The following is a 27,442-nucleotide window of genomic DNA, read 5'->3' as shown; positions in this document are numbered from 1 at the left end:
CTTTTGGAGCTCCCATGAACCCACACCCTTCCTCATCCCCCTGTTCATAGTGGTTGTAGTAAAAGAACAGAACTCTGCCAATAAACAGACAGAATCCTAGTCCTTTCCCAGAAACTTTACAACTACTCCTTGAATGATGCCCATAAACATAGCAACTATCTGTCAGAAGCATTTGAATCGGTCTAAATATTCATCCTTGTTCTCCCAGGCAATGCTGCCTCGCGGCACTTTGCTTCAGTGGAGACTGCTGCAAGACTCATGACCAGCAGTGGCTGAGCCTGGCCCGTGCTTCTGTTATCTGCCTCTCGTTCTCCTGCAGAGCTGCTGTTGGGCAGGCTGGAAGAAGGCGCGTGAAAGTTAAGGACCTGGGTGTGCAGTGGAGGTTGCCGGCTGCTCCTCTCACACGTCTAGACTGTGACTCTTTAGGCTAATTTAAAGCACATTTTCCCAAAGTGCGTGCTCCAGAATGATATTTGATGTTGTGTGACAAAGAATGCTTTGCACAGTCCAGTGGTCCTGTATGTTTGGAAAATTCTGGGTTGTATGAAGTTAAATAGGTCTTTTAATGGAAGACTTCCTCGGAACCTGTAACGAATTGAGATATGTTATATTTTAGTGTTCTAAGAAAATTAGCTGGTCTCTTGGCCAGTACATATATCAGGTTTACTTGGAATGACTTCTGGAGCGTTGTGCTGAGAAACTTGGAAACAGTCCATTAGAGGGAGGGAGAACTAGAGAATGTCTCTTCCAGGGTTCCTCCCATCTCCTGGCTCCCACGGGTCAAAATCCTCCTTTCAGGGAGTTATTTGCTCTGCATTTCAGGGTTGCAACATCCAGCTAGACGGTGAGTGGCAGCCAGAGCCACACACTGCGGTACAGCAGGACCAAGTGGAGACTCCGGTTTGCAGCTGCTGGGCTTTGGGTGACTGACCGAATGGCTAGCGTGCAGCCCCACTACTGAGGCACAAAGGCAGCCAAGAAACAGCTGAGGCCTGGGAGGGAGAGGCATGAAATCAGGTGAGAGAATCTGAGAAAGTTGTGTCTGACTTGACTCTCTTTTCATTTGTGACACATGCTAGAAGACTGGTGTAGAGCAAAACCAGTGACCAGAAGACTGCAAGGGGACCCCAAGAAAGTAGAAAAGATGCTGGACACATGCTTCTGTTCTCAAAGAGTCTTAGGTGGGAAGGTAGTGAAGGTACAAGAAACCACTAGAGAAGTGTCTAAGAAAACAAACGCGTACTAGCAAGGAAGATTCGAGTGCTGGATTGTGTGTCTAAGTGCAAAGCGAAGGGTGGCTCTGTAGGATTTCAGAGAAAGAAAATATATAGGATGGCTTTAAGTAAAAGACCTTCAATGAAATGTGGAAGTCAGATTGGCTAGGAGGTGGGGTAATAAAAAGAAGAGGGTATTTGATGGAATCCAAAACTAAGAGTGAGTTTTGTTTAGGACTTTCATTAAGACAACTACCCAGCTTAAGTTTGCTTTTTCTGACTCAGAAACAAGTATTTCTCCTTTGCGCCCTCACATGTCTTGTATATACCACTGTAATTTTTTAACATAAATTAGTTAACATATCCAAAACTGAACTTCTCTGAGTCCCCACTTTTCTTATACCTGTTTTTCCTGCAGTTTCCCCCATTTAAGATAGTGATGACCCTCTGTTTAAAGTTGCTTAGACCAAAACATCCTGTTTCTCCTTTGCCTACTCTCTCATACTCCATATCCATTCTATCTGGAAGTCCTCCTGGCTTGACCTGTGAAAAGTATCCAGAATCTGACAACACCTAATCTCAACATAGTAACTCTCTTTAAGCCACCAGCATTATTGCACCAGCCTCGTAACTGGTCTTTTTGCTTTTATTTTGGTTTATTTGCAGTCTGTTGGCCACCCAATGACCAGAATGAGCCTGTTAAAATCTGTCACTTTTCTGCTGGAAAGTCTTCAATGGTTCCCTGTTTTACTCAGAGTAAGAGCCAAACTCCCAACAATGATCTTTAGCTGTACATGATCTGGCTCCTGTTTACTTCTTGGTGTCTTCTATTTTTTCCTCCCCTCCACCCCTGTTCATTCTGCTCCAGCCACACTGGACTCCTGCTAATCCTGACACTTCGGGCACATTTCTCCTCAATGTCTTCAAGTAGGCCAATCCCTCTACCTGCGATGCTTTCCCCCAGATATTTATATGCCATGCCTCTCCTCCTTTAATTAATTAATTAATTAATTAATTTTTGGCTGTGTTGGGTCTTCATTTCTGTGCGAGGGTTTTCTCTAGTTTCGGCGAGCGGGGGCCACTCTTCATCGCGGTGCGCGGGCCTCTCACTGTCGCGGCCTCTCTTGTTGCAGAGCACAAGCTCCAGACGCGTAGGCTCAGTAGTTGTGGCTCACGGGCCCAGTTGCTCCACGGCATGTGGGATCTTTCCAGACCAGGGCTCGAACCCGTGTCCCCTGAATTAGCAGGCAGATTCCCAACCACTGCGCCACCAGGGAAGCCCTCTCCTCCTTTAAATGTTGACTTATGTCAACACATCAAAGAACTTTCCTTGACTATTTAAAATTGCAACATTTTAACTAGAACATCCCTATGCTTCTTCGCTGCTTTCTCTCTCTCACAAGCATTTATCACCTTCAGTATAAGATATGACTTTCTTCTGCCTCCTTGCCAGAATGTAAACTCCACGAAGGCAGGGTTTTTGGGCTGCTTGCCCACTGCTGTTTTCAATGTTCAGAAAAGTAGCTGATCCATCGCAGGCACTCTATCAATACTTAATGAACAATGAATTACATAAAATTTGGTTACTTTCACATGTCTGTCTACTACCATGTGAGCTTCTAAAAATATGGAATATTCTATTTTCATCATTAGCCCTGAGCACACGACTTGGCTCTTCATAAGCCCTTAATAATATTTTGGGCAGGAATGCAGGAGAGAACACTGAGTTAACTTTAAGCAGTTGTTATATAGAAACATGTCCTTTGGGGAAGATTGGTCCCAAAGGAGGTAGGTGAGGGAAGAGGGAGGAAACAAACATTTGCTGAAGACTTGCTATCTAACTTGTATATATTTTCAAAATAACCACTTGAGATAGAAAGTGGTTTATGTCCAGTTAACTGATGAGATGCCTCAGTATCAGAGGGTTAAAGTAACATGTCTATAGTCACACAGCTAAAGAGGCAAAGCCCTTAAACTTTCTAGTCTGTCACATGATGCCAGTGTGAACTGATGCTTACCAAGCCAAATGCTGGATTTGAACAAAATATCCCCACGGATAAAATAACCTTCATTTTGCCTTAATGTTGGGACTGATCATTTCTTCCCCTTTGTTTGTGGATATTTTTCTCTCTAGTGAAGGAAGTCAATTGTGTCTTAAGCCAAATTTTAAATTTCACTAGATAAATGTTCAATTCTCTTAAACCACTCACTTATTGCTCAGTCTTTCCTGCTTTTTCCGGAGATTTAACCTCCACCACCATCAAGGAACCTTCCTCAATTATTTGCATATTTAGTTATTTATGATTAAATGAAACCATCATCTTTATTTAATTTGCAGAGGCTTGTGGGATCTGGTACCAAGCCAGATGTGTGCAATTAAGCTGGATACCACAAGGAACACCCCAATCAGCAGCATGTGGGCTGCAGCCTTGCTCATTAATGTTTCTCTTTGCTTTCTTCAAGTTTATGTCTGGTAGTTACTTTGTGGGAGATCTGACCTGGCAAAATGAAGGTCTTTATTTTCTTTTTTTAATCCCAACTGATCTTTGAAATTTTCTCTATCAGTTCACCTAGTCAGAAATGGAAAAGTCACTGGCTCTGAATTAGAGATTGCTTTACTTGGGTTCTGTTTCCTAGTGAGATATAAAAATTAAACTCTTTCTCCAGCACACCCTCCCCAGCTCCAATAATCACAGCTAAGGAAGGAAGCCTTGAGCAATCAAGTCTATGTGCCTGAAAATTATATCATATCACCCCTTAATGCAATGCCAGTAGAGATGCATTTAGGCAGAGGGACTCTTGATCATGATCAAGGCAGTTATGCAGAAGAGAGACATGAAAAAAGGGAAAGGTGCTTTTAATTACACAGGAAACAGCTAACATCTAACCAGAGCATCTCCCTGGAAAAAAAAAATAATTGGAATTAAACAGACCAGCTGCACTATCACTGATTGGAGAAAAGGAGTAAAATTCAATTTAATTTTACAAGATGACCATGGAAGCAACAGCATTGTGAAGAAGCACCTCATTAATAACATGAATAAAGACAACCCAACTTTACAATTTTCTGTATTCATGGACTTAGTGGAGAAAAAAAATGTGCTTGATTGGTGACTTACTTTCTCCATGACCTTGTCATTTTTCTACAAGGGGCTGTAGTGCTTAGTCAAAGCACTAGTCAGTGGATCATCTCAGGGAGTGGATTATCTCAGAGAGGTTGGATGATAAACCATAGAGAAGACAGCAGAAGAATTGAAACTGCCCCCCAACAGTTGAGAGGGGTACTAATAGCAAGCACTGAGTCTAAAAGTCAGATTAGGGTTGTAAAAGGAGAATTATGAAACAAATAAGCAAAAAACTCAGATACACATATAGGGATAGATTAAAAATAGTAAAAGCAACACAAGCAAAAAGCAAATTTTTCATGCCAGTCATTATATTAAATGTTTACATATACAATCATCTCTCCATGTCTGTGGATGTGGAACCCGGGGATACTGAGGGCCAACTGCTCTGAATCATTTTATATAAGGGACTTGAACATCCATGGATTTTGGTGTCTGCGGGGGTCTAGGAACCTGTCCCCCACGGATACCAAGGGACGACTGTATTAGCGTATGTTAATCCTCTGAGGGAATTTATGAGCCACACATGTATTAGAATTGATCAAATTACAGCTGAGGAATTGGGAATTAGAGATGCTAAATAACTTGCCTAAAGGTCATGCAGCTCTTAAGTACCCAAAGAGGGATTTCTATCTAGATTTATTTCGTACAAAAACACATGTTCTCCTTCAGTGTTTTAAACTATCTGTCAAGTTGGGAGAGTCCTGAGTTATTTCTGTGAACACTGTTTGTGTGATCTGATATGTCTTAATTCGTGAACGAGTTACCAAAACTGGGTTGGTTAGTTTGGCTTAAAGATACATGGTTAGAGTCCACAATATAAAGATGTTAGGGCTTCCCTGGTGGTGCAGTGGTTGAGAGTCTGCCTGCCAATGCAGGGGACACGGGTTCGAGCCCTGGTCTGGGAAGATTCCACGTGCCGCGGAGCAACTGGGCCCGTGAGCCACAATTACTGAGCCTGCGCGTCTGGAGCCTGTGCTCCGCAACAAGAGAGGCCGCGATAATGAGAGGCCCGCGCACCGCGATGAAGAGTGGCCCCCGCTCGCCGCAACAAGAGGGAGTCCTCGCACAGAAACGAAGACCCAACACAGCCAAAAATAAATAAATAAATTAATTAATTAATTAAAAATAAAAGAAAAAGATGTTAATAAATGGGGCATTCCAAGTCAGAAATTGTTAATATTTATCCCAGATCTATGACAAATATGTATGAATTTGAGGAATGTCATTTCTTCTTTCTAGGCCTGTTTCTCCATGTTTATTATAATGGGAGTGAGTTTGCTTGTCTCTAAGGACACTTTATGAATAAATATTCTATGATTCTGCTATGTGCATATCCATGGCATATGCCTCTCAGGTCATTAGGGATTAAAATAAGTGATCCAAGTAGTTTGGCTTATGTCAAAATATACACTAACACTTATTAAGTTATATATATGATGCTGTTTTAAAAACTTTATTTAATCCTTTCAACAAAATTATGAGTTCTATTATTACTCCCTTTTTACAGGTGAGGAATCTGAATGCTCAAAGACTGAATAAATTTCCCAGTGTCACACAGTAACAGTTGTAAACTCCAGGATTCAAATCTAGATGTTTTAGTTTGAGAGTTTGTGCTCTTAATTTTTGCCCTTCTTTGCCTCTGTCATCCCAAGATGACTGTAGCCCATATCACTCTGCTGAGTAATTACACATTCTAATGAGACCTGAAACATAGGCAATGGGGCTGGGGTGCTATTTAGATCTCCTTGGAAAAAGCCACTCCCAAAACATTTTGAAAACTGATTTAAATAGTGATTTGAATTCCATTTGTCTAATCTGAATCAGCTTGAACCATATGCCAAAGATATTAACACGGTGATTTTCTACCTAGAATTTTCTTCAGTGGCAAAATGTTAAATTGTAACGCTAATCTTACAAATATGGATGCAAACTCTCAACAAAATACTAGGAAATTGAACCCAGCAATATATAAAAAGGATCATACACCATGACATATGGAATCTATCTTCGTAATGCAAGGTAGGTTAACATTTTAAATAAGTTAATGTAATACACCACATCAATAGAATAAAGGACAAAAACCACATAATCATCTCAGTAGACACAGAAATTCAGCACCCATTCATGATAAAAACATTCAACAAACTGGGAACAGAAATGGATTTCCTCAACCTGACAAAAAGTCATCTCAAATAAAACCAGAGCTAACAGCATGCTTAACAGTGAAAGATTGAATGCTTTCTCTCTAACATCAAGAAAAGGACAAGAATGCCTGTCTGCTCTTGCCATTTCTATTCAACCTTTGTACTGGAGGTTCTAGTCAGGGCAATTAGGCAAGAAAATGGAATATAAGGCATTCATGCTGTAAAGGAATTAGTAAAACTATCTGCTATGGTCTGGATGTTCGTGCCCCCCCACCCCCAAAATTCATATGTTGAAATCCTAATGCCCAATGTGATAGTATGAGGAGGTGGGACCTCTGGAGAGTTAGTAGGTCATGATCTCTATCTAGAGATTCAAAACAATTCATATCAAAACGCCTGATGACTTTTTTACAAGAATTTGCAAGCTGATCCTGAAATTCATATGGAAGTTCAAGGGGCCCAGAATAGCCAAACCAATCTTGAAAAAGAAAAACAAAGTTGCAGGACTCACACATCTAAGAATAGAGAATTGAGAACAGAAGTAAACCCGCATATTTATAATTCAATTGATTTTCAATAAAGGTACTAACACAATTCAGTGGGAAAGAGCATTCTTTTTAACAAATGATATTGGCACAACAGGATGTCAATATGCAAAACTATAATTAGGAAGAAGCATAGGTTTAAATCTTGGTGACTATGGATTAGACAACGGTTTCTTAGACATGACCAAAAGCAAAAGCAACAAAAGATTTAGATCAACTGGACATCATTCAAAATAAAGAACTTTATCCTTCCAGGAACACCATAAGTAAAGGGAAAAGACAACCCACAGAATGGATGAAATTTACTTCAAATCATATATCCCATAAGGGACTTGTATCTAGAATATATAAGGAACTATTATAACTCAATAATAAAAAGACAAATAACCCAATTTAAAAATGAGCAAAGGATTTGAATGACATTTCCTCAAAGAAAATGTAGAAATGGCTAACATGCACATAAAAATACACTCAACACCACTAGTCATCTAAGAAATGCAAATCCAAACCACAATGAGATGCCACTTCATACTCACTAGGATAACTATAACCATAAAGATAGATGATAACAAGCGCTTGTGAGAATATGGAGAAATTGGAAACCTCATACATTGCTGATGGGATATAAGATGGAGTAGCTGCTTTGGAAAACATTTTGGCAGTTCCTCAAGTGGTTGAGCACAGAGTTACCCTATAACCCAGCAATTCCACTCTTAGAAATATACACAACATAAATGAAAGTACATGGTCACACAAAAATATGGGCATAAATGTTTATAGAAGCATTATTTATAATAGCCCAAAACTGGAAATAATCCAAATGTCTGTCAACTGATTAATGGGTAAATAAAATGTGGTATTTCTATATATGGAATATAATTTTGTAAGAAAAAAGAAAGTATTGCTACATGGTATAACATGGATAAACCTGGAAAGCATTATGCTAAGTGAAAGAAGTCACAAAGGACTACATAGTTAATGATTCTATTTCTATGAAGTGTCCAAAAATAGGCAAATCTTTAGAGGCAGAAAGTAGATAAGCAGTTGCCTAAAACTACAGAGGTGAAGAAATTGGTAGGTGATCACTAAGAGCTACAGGGTTTCTGAAGTAATGAAAATATTGTAAAATTGGTTGTGATGCATATACAATTCTATGAATATACTAAAAGACATTGAGTTGTACCCTTTAAACAGGTGGATTGTATGGTATGTTAATTATATCTCAGTAAAGCTACTGAAAAATAGTAAGTCCAAACAATTTGAAACAAATAGTAATATGCTACAGATTTCATCATTGTTGGTTGGTTTTACCCTTTGAGATCAATTGTTTCTTGGATATACCACTCCTTCATTCCTCAATTCTTTTTCTGACACATAGCCTGTAACTAGATCTCCATCTCCATTTCTTAAATGTAATTCCTGTCTTTGCTCAAAGAACTCAGAAAGTAAAGAGGATATTACATGTGGGAGGAGTTAACAAATGTTTCATGGAAAAAGTCACCCTTTTTAGAAATAAAATCACTAGATTAGGTAGAATTTCAAAAAGTATTTCATTTGTCCCATTTATTCTCTACTGATTCATTGTCAAAAGATATCAGTTTATACCCCTGTCACCAACTGACAAGTTAGTGGTTTATACTCACCTCCCAAAGTGTCTCACTTTCTTTTTGACTATTCTGCAGAATGGTTCATCCTTATATTTAGCAGAAATCTCTTTCTCAATAAGTTGAAATGTAAATCCTTCTGCTTTTATCACTTGGGGTCAAAAGATCAGTCAAGTTTCTATTTCATCATGACTACCCTTCATTGATTTGCAAGTATATCTATCATGCCCAGAAGCAAAGAAGTGAAGGCAAGGAGGTGAAGTAAGGAGGAATATGAACTAGAATTTGATCCCGATAGATGGGCCTTGGACAAATTACTTAACATCTCTGAGTTTCACTTTCACATCTGTAAAATGAGAACAATAAAATCTACCTTGTAGAATTCTTAATGAAATTTGTTGGATAGCGTTTATTTCTAAGTGCCTGGCAGAAGGTAGGTATTCTAGAACATTAGTTCTTATCTCTTCAGCATTGCCTGCTTCTACCTTTTTCCCAGTAAACTTTTCCAGCTATTTTGATCATCTGTAATGTAAAATGAGTATAAAACATGTGTAAACTATACTTGACCTGTAAGCATAGGTTAAAATGGAGAGGGAGCAGAAGGGACTCCTCTGACTTCATAGGGATTTAGAGAGCCTACTTCTTACAAAATTCACTATATTTTGTCTGCTTTCTAGGCTGAACATATACCTTCCTTCCACTTGCCATTCATTAAGAAATTCTTGTTTTGTAAACAAACCCTAACCTGCTCATTTGGCCAAGAAACAGGGATTTTTTTTCCTCTCTGAATTCCTTTCAACCCTACAGAGAGTTTGTGTTTTGAACATACGTAGTTCAGAGTTTTTGCTTTCCTGGTGGTTCTTGCCTTTATTCATTGATAGGCAAGAATTTATTTTAGAAACAAAATTGGATGTTCAATCATGATAGTATGGTATTTTTAGGAATAGGAAGAAACTAACCTTTCTTAAGTACGTTCAGTAAATGTCATCATTGTACTCAGTACTTTCCTTGTGATGATCTTAAGCATTTACTATTATATATCTGCATTTTACATTTGAGAAAACTGAGTCACAGAAGTAGAGAGACTTGCTAAAAGTTTCATAAACAATGCCATTCTGTCCCCAAAGCTTCCCTCTCCATTACACACTGCAGTAGCAGACTTGGGTAGCAGTTATCCTGATTTTACATAAGAATTAGTATTGGCACCAGCAAAACTCCTGAATTTTATTGTTGTGGTTTGACTCCTTTTCCAGGAAAATAAAAATGAAATACATAAAAGAACACTTGGTTAGTGAATGAGGAAATCAAAATTCTTATTCTAGCTATGCCAATAAATGACTGTGGGATCCTCGGAAAGCGACTACTTTGGAAAATAATATTTATATGCATATGGAGATCATTAATTATATAGAATCTTAAATGACTTTTAAAAAATTCTTGAATCTTCCACATCCTTTCTGCCTCCTTCTCTACCTATTCTTTAGGGATGTTTGACATTGAAAAGTCATATATCTACATAATGGCTATACCTTTTTTGTTTGTTTTCTCTTCAGGATTAATTTATCTAAGACTGATTCCAAGCAGGCTTCCTGACAGAACAGAACTTAGCCTCCTGCAGAGCTCCTTGGAAACGTGCCACTGTTCTAAATTGTGATCCTGAATCCCTGGGTGTCCCAAAGCGCTCTCAGGGGGAGAGCCATCAATATTGTTTCATAATATTCCAGATGTCACTTGTCTTTTTGACTCTCATCCTTTCCTAAGTACCTGGTAGGGTTAGACTGTATGACGAGGGACATCACAACAGATTGAACGCAGAAGCTGACAGGAGAATCCAGGTGTATTTCAATGTCAGATATTCAAGGCACTTGGAAAAAGGTAAAACATTGCCACTAATTTGTCTTTTTGCTAATTTTTGCTTTGTTTTGGAAAATATAATTTTAATTAAATATTATTGTTTATGTTAACACAGAATGGATTTATTATTTTTAAATGAATTAATAAATATTTTTGAAAATTTATCAGTTTTAAATATTTTTAGTATAGTAAATATAAACATATAGAACCCACACAAACATATGTTTTTTTAGACATTTGAAAAATTTTTAAGAGTTTAAAAAGCTCTAGAGACCAAAAACTTTGAGAACCACAGGCTTAAGGCAATCAATCCTGATAGGTTGCTGAGATGGGCTTGGGTCACAGCCTTGCTCATGTCAGAGAAGGGGCAGACATTTCTTCAAGACTTGCTACATCCATGTGTGCTGTCCCTCACAGCAATGGACAATGGAAAACCCCTTTATCCACTACTGCTCCTATCTCAGTAAATTACCACCAGTACACCTATTCCAGGCAGAGTGTATTCACTTCTTGGTCACTCACATATACTCATTCAGCATCGATTTAAAATTCCCGTTAAACAAACATGAGTCCAAATATAAAACCCAATTAGAGTTTCTGAGAAATGAGTGAGTTGAAAAATATGAAGAAAATATGTCTCACCTATTTAGATTCTTGAATTTTAGGTTTTTCTAGTTTTATACGTGGAGCCTAGGAGGAGAATCATTAACCATATGAAAGTGTAAAATTGCAAGCCTCTTTGATACTGTTCTCATTACTCCAAGTCCCAGGGATGGTTATTATGTTATGTTGGTAGGAGGAACAATGGGAAGATTGCTTGGAAAATATGACATTTTGTTGCAGTGACAGACTCTAATTTGTTTATTCTTGCTGGTATCAGTGCCCTTACAGAATCCACAAATATACTAGCTCTGGTTTGGCCACGTGACTTGCTTAGGGCAATGGAACAATAGCAAATATGATGCAAGCAGAGACTTGAAGTTTTCACATTTAAGCTAGTCCTCTCTTGCTGCTCTTGGAGCCCCAAGTCATCATGTCAACAAGCATGGGTTGGCCCGCTAGATGATAAGAGACATGTGACATGTGACCCAGTTATACGCATCGCTCCAGCTGAGCGCAAGTCAGCTATCAGATGTATGAGGGAGGACATTTGGGATCAGCTAACCCTCAGCCATCCCACCTGTAACCACAGGTGCATGAGTAAGGCCAGATGAAAGATTCAGGTGTACCAGAACTGCCTAGTGAAATTGGTAGTCAAATAAGTGGTTGAGGTTTTAAGCTTCTGAATTTTGGGTTGGCTGATTTTACAACTGTAGAGACCTGATATCAAAATTTACTGTAATTTTAATGCTTGTAAACATACTTATAGAAACTTCTTTGATACAGGTTTAGTCTGTCATATTTCCTGACTTCTACGAGGAAGTAAAGAAGCCATTAAGATCTAAAATTCCTTTCTTAATTTGTGTTACCCCAGAGCCTTAGAATCTTTTGCTGTAAATGTGCTGGCAGTGAAGGTTGTGGGAAGGCTGGGGGTACGGTGGGAAATGAGTTTGGAGTAGGTGCACTTGTTTGGTTAACTGTAACTGAGGTAGGCGGTACATAGGCCCCTGGGCTGGACAGCTCGTGTCTGTCAAACAGAGTAAAGCTGAAGCTTTGTTTTCCCTGACACTCCAAGGACAAAGTTAACGGCAGGAGCTGAGCTCTGCTGGAGTAAAGAGATAAGACGATCACTCCTGAGGTCAAGGAAACCTCCCTGTCTGCACCTGCGCAGGAAGGCTCCCTGGGGGTCAAAAAAGGAGGGGGTGCCATCCCATAATAAGTGTGGACATACCCCCACAGGCCTCAGCAGTGGAATCCATCTAGCAAAAAGTTGCGCACGCATGTTGGGGAGGGTCCTAGGGCAGGTCAGGTGTGGAAAAAGAAGGGAGGTAGTTGGGCAAAGGTAAACAAAGACCTGAAAGAACTGCCCTATAGAAATGATTTAACTGCCTCTTTACTGTACTCCTCCTCATTATGAAGGAAGCCCACACCCTTTCTCTCTGGGTGTGAATTTCTGTCTTGCTTCAGTCTTTTTTTTTTTAATTTATTTATTTAATTTATTTATTTAATTTATTTATTTTTGGCTGTGTTGGGTCTTCGTTGCTACATGAGGGCTGTTCTCCAGTTGCGGTGAGTGGGGGGTTACTCTTCCTTGTGGTGCACGGGCTTCTCACTGTGGTGGCTTCTCTTGTTGTGGAGCATGGGCTCTAGGCGCACGGGTTTCAGTAGTTGTGGCACACGGGCTTCAGTAGTTGTGGCATGCGGGCTCAGCAGTTGTGGCGCACGGGCTTAGTTGCTCCGTGGTATGTGGGATCTTCCCAGACCAGGGCTCGAACCTGTGTCCCCTGCACTGGCAGGCAGATTCTTAACCACTGCGCCACCAGGGAAGCCCCCTTGCTTCAGTCTTAAATAAACAAATTGTTTCTCTGTGTGCTCTCCCACTTGTTGTGCTGTGTCTCTAATAATAAGCTTTGTACCTGTTTTTACAGTTTTTGCCTCTTTGAAACATTCTTGCTCTCAAATAGGGCAAGAGCCTGGCGCACTTTTCTTCTAGCCTCTAGCCCCTGGTGGTCTGGTGAATAGGATTCCTGGTTTTCATCCAGGCTACGCAGGCTCAATTCCTGGGCAGGGAACTAAGATCTTGCTTCAGGACTGCTCACTGCTGTCTCTCTGAGGTCATAACAATTTTCTCATTCTGAGCTTTGGTTTCTCTAAGGAATAAGTTGAATGACTGAAATTTTCATTTTGTTTCCCCTAGGAAATTTTGAAAGATATTCTCTGCTATGGGACAATAAATAATAATAATAATAAAGATTATTTGATAATATAGAGATAAATGGCTTATTAGGGATATCAAACTGGTAGCAGAACTTGAAGCATTGAAAGGCAAGATACAACTGTTAGGGGAGAACTGGTAGCAGAGATTTAGGCTGGAGACTCAGTGGGAGGAACAACAAAAGCTACTTACTTAAGTCTCCCTTAAGAACATTTTACATTTTACAATGTGATGCACACAGTGAATGTCAGTTACCTTACCCCAGGCCTGACATAAGCCTTGTTAGATTAGGAACAGGACTGCTCTCTCTAAACTTATATGCTTGGACTTTAGAGAGGGTGGGAATTAGAACCAAATCTTAGATTCAACACTTACCAGATGAGTGACCTTCTCCAAGACATGATCTATAAAATGGGGTAATACAAATACCTAAAAAAAAAAAAAAAAAGAAAAAGAAAAAAACCCCCTACATTTGAAAATTGTGACAACGATCTGCGCCTTCTCTCTCTCAGTGACACTACAATCTATGCAAAGAAAATGTACCTTTTTTTCAGGGCCACATAATGATGTTTGTGGGCCTCTAGGCAATTTTGCTTTCATGGTCCCCTTCTTTCATTAAAACATACTACAAAGTATATTTTATGACTGCATTGGTATATAGACAAATATAATCCTTGATCTTAAAGGTTAATTTTTTCTTCGGACTTTAACAGAAATTAAAACATTTTTGTGGGAAAAAACCCCACAAGAGATCTTAAGCATTCTCACCACACACACACACACACACACACACACACAAGAGAACTAAGGAGAATTAACCATGTAACTGTGAGGTGATATGATGTGTTAAATATCTTGATCTTGGTAATCATTTTATAATGTATATGTATACCAAACCATCATGTTGTGCCCTTTAATATATACAATTATATTTGTCAATTATTCCTCAACAAAGCTGGAAAAAGAAAAAATTAATAGAATTTTTAAGGACTTCTGTGAAGATGTTGGGAAGGAGAAAAGGTGCGGAAAAGTCCATTTGAGAAGGTAAGTTTTTTCCTTGGTGGAGTATTTATGAAAAAGGAATGAGCTTGTAAGAGAAGAAGATCATTGCTAAGTTTAAGGCTGAAGTACTTTTACTGCTACTCAGCAGTGCATACATGCTTATGTCGGGGCAGGGGGAAGCTAAGCATAAGGAAGATTAGATCAGTTGTAGGAAAAGAAGTCAGGGCTGACATATCAATTAGGCATAGCAGACACAGTACTTAGGAACCAGACTACTTTCTTTCATAAACACTGTTCAACACAAGTCTCCTTGGGCCCATTATCCACATGGTCTTGGTCTAGATTGCCAACATTCCATGAGGAAGGAAATAATAAAGACAAAAGCAGAAAAAAATTTAAAAAGCAAACCACAAAAATAGTTCACTGTTAAATATATATTCAAGATCTGGATCTCTGGAAAAAAATATTAAAATATATACTCTTCTGACAAATCTAAAAAAATAAACAGAGAAAGAAAGCACAAATAAGCAAAAAGAGAAAGTGCTGGGATGGTAGTAATCATGCAAAAAGGATGTAAAATTATATACTGTGGGCACTGACATGTGAAAATCCTAACAAAATGGCAGGAGGGAGGTGGTTCTGTTAATCTACTAATATAAATTAGCAAAATAGGATAAAATTGAAAAGCTGAATATAAGAACACATGACAAATACTTTAAAGGTTATCTGAGAACTATTTCTAAGTTTTTTTGAGGTCAGATATCTTTATTGTAGAATCCTTCTAACTTGTAATTCCAATTCCTGTGTTATGTAAATCTATTTTTCCAGAAATATAAAAGATGTAAAGCCATTTAATTCACTTCATGAAGCAAGTATACAACTGATTTCAAAATATCACAAAGATGGCACATAAAAGGAAACTATGAATCCAAGAGATATGTGAGTATTCAAAATAAAATGCTAGTAAATAAATCCAACAGTGCATCAAGAGACTAATGTACTCCCAAAAGTATTGCAAATATGATATATTAACTTGGAATCTAAATCATATAATAGGTCAAAAATAATTATTCCAATTGATTACTAAAAATTATTTGATTAAGTTTCAACTCTTATTCTGATAAAAATATAGAAATATAAAAATTACTCTAAAATATTTTAATTATAACATCTATCTGAAAATAATCACATCAAAGTTAAAGGAGATACACTCAAAGCCTAACCACTAAGAAATAAGGATAAATCGTGCACCATTATTTTATAATGAAATATTTTGTGCATATAAAACTATAATGTACATATAAGATAATTTGTACATTCAATACCATGAAAGAAAAAGAAAATAACTATTTGTATTAAGGGGGTTTCACTCGGATGTGAATTCCCTTTTTGATCACCTTCTTCTCATCAGGAATAGAAGGTATACTAAATTTTGTATTTATTATTCTGTTGATATATGACTAAACAATGTACTGGCTAGTTTTGTATGTGGTCTGGCTCTATATAAATTGTATCATACTGTATATACTATTTGCAATGTATTTTTTAGCTTAATACCATCATGTGAGTCTTTCATGCTAATAGTTGTAGCTATCTTTTATTTTTGAAAGATATTTCATACTGTTTACTATTATATTGTTTGAATCAGCAGCAATATATGTTCCCTTCTTCTGTAGATGGACATTTAGGTCATTTGCCTGAACGTTTGTTTGATTGCTTTGCCAGCAACATTCTTGTGTCAATTTCTTTGCACATAATGTCATGCAGGTCTGACTAGACAGGTACTGTTCAATATAATTTTCTGATGCTTTGTAATAGTCTACAAATCTGTAATTTTTAGGAAAGGGCAATTATACTTATTAACACTGCACACATGGATCTTTTTCTGTTCTTTTTTTTCTTATAGAACTACACATTCTAGCCTCCATGTGTCTTAATCTAAAATTCATAGTTTCCATTTTGACCATTTTTTGCCTTGCCTTTTTGATGGTTATTTTCCCCCTCTTTATTGCCTTCTTATGAGGGGAAACCTCATTTCTTTTTTATTTTCTTTCTTTTCCAACTCTCTATCCCTGTTTTTAAAGCAGTTATCTTTGAAATTTTATCATCTATACCTAATTTTACAAAGTCTAAAATTTATCAATGTCTTTTATATACTTCTAGACAATAAAAGGATTTAAGAATGCTCTAACTCTGGTTATCTCGTTCCACCCTTACACAATTTTTTCAGTGGTATTTTAGTACTCAATTTACTATTTTAGTATAACTTCTCAAGTAGGCATTACTTCTGTAGAACTGAATTAAACTAATAAAAAATCTAACTGTATAATTATTTTTACATGCTGTAGGCATTGTTATAAGGTTCTGTTTTTTGATGGGCATTAGGAAAAACCTATTTACATTCATCTTGGCCTATCTTTAAACCTCAATATACCTGGATATACTTGTGTAAACTAAACTAAAATTCCCTGAAACTTATTTCAACTGATCCCTCAGAATTTAGGAAAAATAGCCATTTAGAAATTTTAATGTATATTATAAGCTAATAAACCATCAGGAGAACCTCAGGGTGATGATTCTGTAGAAAATAAAGCTACATTTTAATTGGCCTTGTCTGCAAAACTAAATCTTTATTAAATCCCCTTACTTCCCATTATAATATAGTTGTTTGCAAAGGTTCAATAAGAATTTGTCTTCATTTCTACCAAGATCTAATTGGATAAACCAAATTTATAACCATAACCATGCCAGAAACATCACATTTGAAAGTAAGTTGTATTTAATTAGATAGGACAAGCCTACTATTCAGAAATAAGAACTTCACTTCTTATGTGGAAAAGATGCTTACAAAGTTCTCCCAGGAGACTGGTCCAGTACCTGTTCTATGACTTGGAGTTAGATTTAGTAAATAATATAACTTCTTAGTAGACCAGAAATTTTAATAAACCTGGAGAATCTCAAAAAAAAGAATATATCCTTTCAGCTACAGATTCTGTAGTTGAAGACTGGTAGAGGCATATGGGATAGTTCTTGATTTTAGCCTCAAAACAGATAATCAGATAAGGGCAGAAAAAAAACATTTCTAGTAGAAAAAAGTGATCAAACTTATGACCTAAATTTATGAAGTCTCTAGACAGAAGTTTTCTCTCTTCTTTAGTTCTGTTAAACATGCAACAAGGGGTCCTTTATGTAGTAATCATTACCTCTTGTTTCCTCTGCGTAAATAAAATGAACTAGATAGACGCGAACATGAAATCAATGATAATCAGAACATTTGTTAAACAAGCTTATTTTGTCAAATCTATTCATTAGATGTGGAGGTCAACTATGGGAGGTGGGAGTGAGGTGGGAAGTAAGAGGAGAAAGCAGGATGAAACCAAAATGTGAACTAACATTTTCCAAAGAGCTTAGCCCCAGCAAGTCTGAGTGAGGCACAATACTCTCCCGGACCTTCCCACCAAACACCAAAACCGTAAGTGGGAAAGTGAGAACATTTAGCAATGATACTTGCTCCAGGGGCAGAAATGGGGGTCTTCTTAGATTTTTTCTTATCCCTGTGAACTCTTGTTTTTCATGTCTTCAGCACCTACCCATAACCAGTACTGTCCTGAGCATAACTAGGCATTTTAGCACTTCAGGATAAAATGAAATGTATAATATGGGTAGGGAATAATAGACCTATTTCCTTTTTTCTTCTTAAAAGTTTTTTTATGGTATGGAAGGTCTAGAGATATCTTTGTGGGATTGAGACAGTAATTACAGCAAACACTTATCTAGTGATCACTGTGCTGGCACTGTTCCAAACATGTTACATATATTCGATCTCCAACCCGACAACCTTATAAGATATCAGAGGCAAATGTACTCTGGAGTTAATAAAGTTTAAATTTCAGAATCAGATACTTAATTTCATACTTATAATTTTGTATTCATTTCCTTAAAGATACTTCCAAAATCGTATTAGGCTTAGGCCCCGAACACTGGCCCCAAGTTCATACAGCTAGTTAAGATGGCAGAGCCAGATTTAATCTCAGACTGCCCAGATCTAGACTACACACTCTGTCACTTCAATTCTGTATGGTCTGGGAAAGCTAAAGAGGATAGCCTATATGTCCATGCCCAGGCCTTCCAAGTCATTCTGTTGTAAGGCATTGATCTCATTTATGAATGAGATAAGACTTAAATGTTTAAAATTTCTACTTTACTTGAATTTACCACCAATTCCATTTAAATTCTAAATAGCTATATGATTATTATGATAAATCAACAAATACTATTATCATTCCATTTTTCAAAGTCTTTCTGATGCTAAATAATTTTCTGAAAACTAGATAAATTACCTACCTAGGAAATGGAGAATCTGTGATTTAAATTCAGGTCAATCTGACCTCATGTATTTAACTGCTATTCAATATTGCCTAAATTCAAGATCTCAGAATTAGATTTACTACTACTGTTTTTTTTTTTTACTTTTATTTGCCATGTTTTGAATAATTTTATGTGTTAGTAGACATGTGTATGTTTTTTAAATTGCCATAACAACCCTTCAAGATAGTCTTAATTATCTTCATTTCATGGGAGTTTGTTGACATTTGAAGAGTTCACTAGCTTTTCAGTTGTTCCAGAGGCAGTAAGTGGCAGAGACAGGATTCCCAGTGAGACCTGTTTATGTCTACCTTGTCGTGGGGAATTGGCATCAGTAACACTTTATGAACCATCCACAGAATCAAGACTCCTTTCTCCACAAAGCTGCCTCTTGTGTATGAGCCAAATGAAGAACGCCCTGCCCTTGAAATCTCCCTTTATTCTCTAACTTTGGCATTTTTCAAAAACCATTGAAATCCACCCCTAAACTGTAAAAATTCATTCAAGGCTTTGAGGACCTATTCCTCAGCAGGTGTTCTAAAAATGTTTTGAGCACTCTTAGAGTCACTGGAGTAAATGAAGAGGTTCACAGTGTGCCAATATTGCCATGATACACGTGCTAACAATCACATTGCTGTCGAAAGTTACCTTGTGCAAGTATTTGTATCTCCATGGGAATATTCTATTGAGTAAGATATGTCACTAGAAACAACAGAAGGATTTTTCTTTTTAAGTATGGATTGAATTGATTTTTCTAAACGGCTCCAAAGTGTGGGTTTTCATTCTATAATCCATCCTAAGTGTTTTAAAATAAAAGAACTATCAAATCACTTGGCAGAACGAGACCTGTTGATGCCCAGAAAGGCCAATTTATATTCAGTTGGCACCTTAGCAGCAGCATGATTGATATCATTCAGATTTGAGACTTGGAATGATAAATAGTTACACATGGCCAAGCGTCACACTTCAGGGCTCATGGGCCCCTGGTGAGTTATTGTTTTGTTTTGCCCCTGGTTCTTGTAGGCTGAAAACTTCGTTTTCATAAATTAATCAGTGATGGCATTTTGCATCTCTGATTTGTTGCCTTTCTCAAAAGGCATTTACTTGCAGTTTATAACGCTGAGTGGCACAGTTTCAAGCTACCCAAAGAGATACAAAACAATTGGATAATCAAAAGCATTTCTGTTATCATGGCAAATAAATATAGAATTCTCTAAATGCTTCATTTTCAAATGCAAGGACATTTAAGCGCAAAAACTGAAAAAAATTTTTATTATATGTTGAATAGATATAAAAGAATATTATAAGAATACATGTAAATTAAAAGAAATAAAAACAAAGGAATATCTATATTCTAACCACCCATTTTAAGGAAAAAAATTTTTCTTTGAAATTTCTTGTCTGCTCTTCCCAGATTCCATTATACATCCTCCTTCAGAAACAAACAGTAACCACTATATTTAATTTTAGGTTTAAATAAAGTATTGTTTATTTTAAATATTTTTGAATCATGTATAAATGGAATTATTCTCTGTGGATTATTGTGATTTATTTAGTTTTTTTTTGCAGCATATTTGCAATATTTATTGTTGCTATTTATAGCTATAATTTATTTATTTTCATTACTGTATATGATTTTATTTTAAGAACATGCCACAATTTTTTTACCATTTTCCAGTTAATGGACATTTGGATTGTTCCTGTTCTTATGAAGTTTTGTTATGAATGTTCTTATACAGGAACATTCCCACATATATCACTTGCTATATATGATTATGAGTTTATATATAAATATATATGAAACTCATGATATATTCATGTATATATGTAACATATTCATATATTATTTAGAACATATATGGATTTGTGGGGTCATAGAGTATTTACATCCTCAGCGTTATCAGATATTGTATATTGTTTTTTAAGGTGTCTGTACACTGTGTCAGGTCTTCCACATGTTCACCAAGGCTTGATATTGCCAAACATTGACATTTTTGTGCCCCTGGAAGATGCAAAATGGAATATACTGTGACTTTAACTTGCATTTGCCTGATTTCTTATGAAGAGGAGCGCATTTGCATGTATATTGACCATTTATGTTTCTCATTCAGTGAAGTACCTACGATTCACTATTTTTCTACTGAATTGTTTATCTTACTCTTAATTAGTTTTTATGAAAATATTTCTTCCTATTTTTCATGTATCTTTTTATTCTCTCTGTGATATTTGATGAACAGAAATTCTTAATTTTGTAGTAGGTAATTCCTTTATGCTCTGTTCTTTGGTTTATTATTTATGAAATCTTTCCCCGGCCCATAAGAATTCCTTTTATATAGACTTATAAAATTGAATACTTTTCCCTTTAAATTTAATTTTATCTGTTTGGAACTAATTTTTCATGTGGTATGAAGTTTTGGCCCAATTTCATTTTTTGTTTATTATACACAATCACTTGTCCTAGCATCATTTAGTAGAAACACATACTTTCCTTGTCTTCAATGCCACCTCTGACATTCATTTGTTCAGCTCATACTTACTGAGTGGTTGATATGTTCCTGGCACCACTATAGGGGTTAGGGATCCAGAAGAAACAAATTAGATTAAAATTCTTACTCTATGGTGCTTTCATCTTAGTTGAGGGAGAAAGATGATAGCTAATAAAAAATATGCAAAGAAAAGTAAAATTTACTTTTTTGATGGTGGTCAGTGCTATAAAGAAAATAAAAAGAGAACGAGTATAGGAAAAGTGGGGCTGGGGTGAATTTTTAATGGAATTATCAGGAAAGGCTATACTAAGAAGCTAGCATTAGGGGAAAGATTTGAAGAAAGTTAAGGAACAATTCATGTGAATATCTGGGGCAGGGGGTACATTTCAGATAAAGGGAAGAGCAACTGCAAAATTCTTGAGGCAGAAGTATGCCTGGTGTGTTCAGAAGATCAGTCTGGAAAGTGTAATCAAGCAGAAGTTAAAAGATGAGTTCAGAGAGGGAACAAGGGGCCAAGTTTATCAGACAGGAAGCCTTTGAAGTATGACATGATCTGAATTACATTTTTTAAAAAAATTTTTTATTTATTTATTTATGGCTGCATTGGGTCTTCGTTTCTGTGCGAGGACTCCCTCTTGTTGCGGCAAGCGGGGGCCACTCTTCATCGCGGTGCGCGGGCCTCTCACTATCGCGGCCTCTCTTGTTGCGGAGCACAGGCTCCAGACGCGCAGGCTCAGCAACTGTGGCTCACGGGCCTAGTTGCTCCGCGACATGTGGGATCCTCCCAGACCAGGGCTCGAACCTGTGTCCCCTGCATTGGCAGGCAGACTCTCAACCACTGCGCCACCAGGGAAGCCCTGAATTACATTTTTGAATGGTTCATTGTATTGATCAGTGATCAAAAGATCACTGTATCAAACAATCAGAATCAATCATGTATGTTGTAATTTAGCAATAAATAACCACATGTTCTCAGTGGCCTCACACCATGAATGTTTAATTCTTGCCTGTGTTACACTCATTGCAAGGCAGCTGGGTACTATTATCCACATTCTCACTTCAGGACCCAGGCTGGCAGAGTAGCTACCATTGGGAGTGCTACTAGCTCTCATCACAGTGAGAGAAACAAAGACCAGTCAAAACAAGCACCAACCGCTAGAGCTTCCATTCATCTAGAAGTGACCACATCATTTCCATTCTCATTTCATCAGCCAACTTAAATGACATGGTAATTTAGGTTTCAAGGGGACAGAGAAGTTCAACCATGCACATGGTAGAGTATCTGGTGCATAGCACTAATGTCTACAAGTCTCTGGCTGCTGTGTTGAGAACACATTGTTGGTGGGCAGGGGCAGTAGCAGGGAGTACAGCCTGTTCAAAAACAAAGGCTTAAACCAGGGAGGTAACAGAGGATGTGGTGAGAATTAGCTGGATTCTGCATAAATTTTGAAGGTAGAGGCAACAGGTTTTTGTCAGTAGATTTGATGTGAGGTGGGAAAGGAAGAGAGCAAGGATGGCTTCGAGGATTTTGGCCAGGACAGCTGGATAATTAGGTGCCATTTACTGTGATGGATAATGATTCAGGACGAGCAAGTTTTTTGTTTTTGATTTGCGTGTGTGTGTGTGTGTGTGTGTGTGTGATGACAACTTGGGAATTAGACTTTCAATCCTTCTGACTTATTTGTAAGAATTTCCCTATGTTACATATCTCCTCTTTTTAAACATCTAGGACAGTTTCTGTTTACTCACTGATTCTTGATACTGAGGGTATGAATAATAGGGAGCGGTGTTAGAAGTGTCTTTCCAGGAGCATACAAAATTTCCTGGCCTCATCTTTGGTCCAGCCAATGGTGATGCAGAAGCCTGAGAAGAACTGATGGATCTGGAGCACCCAGATCTCTTAAAGCCAGAGCACTAGGAACTCTACTGTGACCTTGTGGTTTCTGCCAATTACAAAGTAAGTTTCCATCTGCTGTTGGGTTCCATTGATAGTGATTTTATCTATCTTTGTGCCACTATCATATTGACACAATTACTAATGTTTTATAAGTTGTGACATTTAGAAGGATTAGCTTTCTGAACCATAAACTCTTCCTTCTTTTTCAGGAGTCCTTTGATTCTTCCTGGCCCTTTGATCATTAATTTAAATTTTAGGATCACCTACAAAGTTAAAAACAAACAAACAAACAAACAAGAACAAATCTCTTGGGATTTTTATTGGGATTACACTGAATTTATGAATGAATTTGGGAGAAATTATACCTCCATTTGAAGAATGTGGTAAAGGTCTCCAATAAATAATTGGAGGTCTTTTTAAAAGTCTTTAACTAAAAATTTATAGTGTTCCCCTGTAAATATTTTGATCAATTTATATTAGGCTTATTTTTTAAAACTTTATGTATTTATTGTTAATGTAAATTGTATCTTTTTAGTAAATTATATTTTTAAGCTATATATTACCATTACAGGGAAATGAAATTATTTGTGTATATTTAACTATTTTTATTATTGTGTTTTAGTTGTGTTTCTTATAAACAATGTATAGATTTTTAAGTAACATAATTAGTTCATGCACATTTATTATAATTAGTGACATAGTTGGATATGTTTTCCATCTTACGTTCTGTTTTCTATTTGTCCCCTTTTTGCAATTTTCTGCTTTTCTTCCTTTATCTTGCATTAACTAAATTTCTTCTCAATCTTTTTTTCCTCTACTCATCAAGAGCTATACAACCTATTTCTAGTATTTTAGTAGTTACCCTGAAGTTTTTCACAAAGGCACACTTCCTTTCTGAAAGCCTATGGTTAGGTTAATCAACATCTTTTTCTTCCTTTTGAATAATAAAAAGACCTCCAGAATATTTAAATTCTTTTCATCCTCTTCCTACTTATATATTCCTTTTGTTGTATATTTTAGAGTTTTTCTCTTTTTCCTTTTTACAAGCATGACAACACTATTATTGTTTCATATTGTGGGTGCTTACTTAGATTTACCGAGATATTATCAGTTTCTCTGTACAGGATTCCTTTTTATAGCTCTGACTGTACATCTGGAATCTAGTTGTTTCTGCCTGAAGTCAGTGGTGAAATGAAGATGGCTGCAAATTCTTTCATATTCCTCCTGTGGAGAAGTGAAATTAATTTTCCTCCCTTGGACCTGGGCTGGCCTCTGACAACTCTGTTCAGTAGAATGTGGTAGAAGTGATACCATGCCAGTTCTGGGCATTTTCAAGAACTGGAGCCTTCTTTCTGCCATGGTCTCTGAGAGCTCTAAGCTGACATGAAGGAAGTATGCCTACCCTGCTAGAGAGACCACATGGAGAGGGCAGGAGGATTACATGGAGAGAGGTGTGGTCTGGCTAAGCTTGGTTTTCCAGTCCCACTTGTACCCTAAATGCACCAGGAACATGAGAGAAGTCTCCTGGACCCCTCAGACCTGCTCAGCCACAAGGTAAATATCACCAACTGGCCCCATTTGGTGATAGAAGAATCATTCTAGCCCCATCCTATTCCTGATCCACAAAAACTATGTGATATAATCAAATGGCTGTTGTTTTAGGTCACTATGTTTTGGGATAATTTATTATGCAGCAATAATTAACCAGATCAAATGCCTTCAGGTTTTCCTTACCTAGAAAGTCTGTATTTTGCTCTTATTCTTGAAATACATTTTTGGTGAGGAAAAGAAAAATGTGTTGGGACTTATTTTCTCTCAACACATTGAAAATATTATTCTGGCATTCATTCTTCCTATTGAAAAATCAGCTCTCAGTCTGTGTCAGTCCTTTGAAGGTGATCTGTTTTTTGTTTTGTTTTGTTTCATTCAAGTTTTTGTTGTCTTAAATCTGGCTGTTTTTTAAGATCCACTCTTTTTCCTTGGTTTTCTGAAGCTTCACTTAAGTGTGTGATTGTGTTTCTTTTCTTTCATTCTTTGTTTAATCCTACTAGGGATTTACTGGTCTTTATCCCACATGGAATAGAATATTGATTGTTTTCCATTATCAGTTCTGGAAAATGTTTAACCATAATCTCCTCAAATATTGCTTGTACCCAGTTCTCTCTTCTTTCAGAATTCCAGTTAGTTCTATATTAGACTTAGTTTACCCTCCACATCTATTAATCAATCTTTCATAATTTTTATTTCTTCAGATATGCCTGCTTTTTTATTTAAACTTTTTTCTTATTAAAATCTTATTCAAACTTTTAAACTAATTTCTTATTTAAACTATCCTTTGATTTTTTCCAACATTTTATTGTAAAAATTCTTAAACTTCCACAAGTTGGGAGAATTTTACAGTGAATAACCACATACCCAGAATTAGATTCTGTCTTCATTTTGCTATATTTACATTGTCACATTTCTATTATACTATCCATTTAACCATCATCTTATTTTCTTTATATATTACTATGAAAGTTACAGACATAAATACACTTCCACCTAAATACTCTGTCCTGCATATCATTAATTAAAATTTAATATTTATTTATAGGTTTTGTTATTTGTCCTGAAGTAAAATTTACAAATAATGAATGAACATACCTTAAGTGTACCAGAAAATGATTGTGGGTCCAGTGAGTTTTTAATTTCATGTACAATTTTTCATTTCTAAAAATTCTATTTGATAATTTTTAAATATATTTTTAAACTTTTTCTCAAATTTTATGTTGGAATAATTTTAGATTTAAAGAAAAGTTGCAAAGGTAACACAAAGAGTTCTCACAAAAGAGTTCTCACAAAAGATCTCACAAAAGAGTTCTTTTACCCAGCCTCCCCTAATGTTAATGTCTTACATATCAACAGTACAATTATTAAAACTAGGAAATTCACATTGATACACAACTCTTAACAAACCTACAGACTTTATTCAAATTTTATTTAACTAGCATTTCTGCTAACGTCCCTTTTATGTTCTAGGATCCAATCCAGGATTCCACATAGCATTTAGTTTTAATTTAGTCTTAGTATTCTCCAATCTGTGACAGTTTGTCAGTTTTTCTTTCATGACCTGACACTTTTGAAGAATACTAGCCAGTTATTTTGTAGAATGTCCTCAATTTGGATTTTTCTGACATTTTCTCACAATTTGATCAAATTGTACATTTTTGTACATCAGATCGTGTTGCACATTTTTGGTGAGAATACTAAGAAGTGATGTTGTGATTTCAATTTTTATTAGGGGAGACATGATAGTATTGACATTTTATGTATAGTAATGTTAATTTGGTCATTTGATTAGGGTAGTGACTGCCTACATGGTTCTTTTAAAATTTTGTGCTGTAACTTCATTTTAGTCCTTTATTCCATTTTTTAAACATGTAAAAATTTATTTTATATTCTGTGTCTTAATATTTGTAATCTTTGCAAGTACCATTCTGTCCCAGGTATTTTTGTTTGACTTGAGATAATTTGAGTAAAGATGGGACACTGGTGGAATCTATACCACCTCTACTTTATAGAACAGTGGGGAGATAATAGGATTTGCAGCCAGATTGATAAGAACATAAATCAACTATTTATCAGCTGTGTGATTATGAGTAGCTTACCTTACCTGAATGTTATTTTCCCCATGTGTAAAATGTAAATAAGCATTATCTGACTTATTTGTAGTGAATATTAGAAGAGTTTTCAAAACAAAATCATCCTCCTACAGAATTAACTAGGAGATACAAGAGGATAATATTCTCTTAAGTTGAGCTAGCCAATTACCAATTTGAGACATTTATCATTAGGAACAGATTTTAAAGTCACCTCTAGTGAAAAAATTTAGAGGTTCTCTACATGGAGTAATGTGGGAATCTGTGTTGTTATATTAAGGAGAATGTGTCTGAGCAAAAGTGATTAAGGAAATCCTAGGATAAAGAAACATTCAATAGTCCACAAAGCAAATTCCCATTCATTGTTTCACAAGCTGAAACATTTAATTTCACAATATGTGGTGGGTAGATCTTATTGTTCTCATTACATAGATAATAATACTAAGTTATAAAGGTCATGTAACTGATCTAAGATTGTTGTACTTATAGGTAAGTAGCATAGGGAGGATTCAAAAACAGATTTCTTGAGTCCCAGACCAGTGCCTTTCCACCAACCATGCTACTTCTACCCTCTAATGCCCATTCATTTTCACATCAACATTCTTCCCTAACATATCTGGCTGAAGAGCAACATCCCAGGGCACTTCAAGGTAACACTACCTCTCTATCCTCCAAGAATATTTTTCAAACTCCAATTATTTTCTTTATCACTCATCACCACTTTCCAAAGAGATATTAATCAGTGGC

The 27,442-nt window shown here is 36.5% G+C and overlaps 1 long non-coding RNA gene across 1 annotated transcript; it reads right to left on the bottom strand.

The window, feature by feature from the left end:
* Nucleotides 1-2,229: 2,229 nt before the first annotated feature.
* LOC309606031 lies at nucleotides 2,230-25,994 on the bottom strand. Its single transcript, XR_014231617.1, has 2 exons — nucleotides 25,908-25,994; nucleotides 2,230-25,876 (listed from the first exon to the last, which is right to left on the bottom strand). It is a non-coding gene; the product is annotated as an uncharacterized lncRNA (long non-coding RNA).
* Between the last annotated feature and the right edge of the window lie 1,448 nt (nucleotides 25,995-27,442).

The sequence above is a fragment of the Balaenoptera borealis genome (genome assembly GCF_965194805.1).
Source record: "Balaenoptera borealis genome assembly, chromosome: 11".
NCBI classification, from domain to species: Eukaryota; Metazoa; Chordata; class Mammalia; order Artiodactyla; family Balaenopteridae; genus Balaenoptera; species Balaenoptera borealis.
Note: the sequence above shows the minus strand (reverse complement) of the source record. Positions and strands in the feature narration are given on the sequence as shown.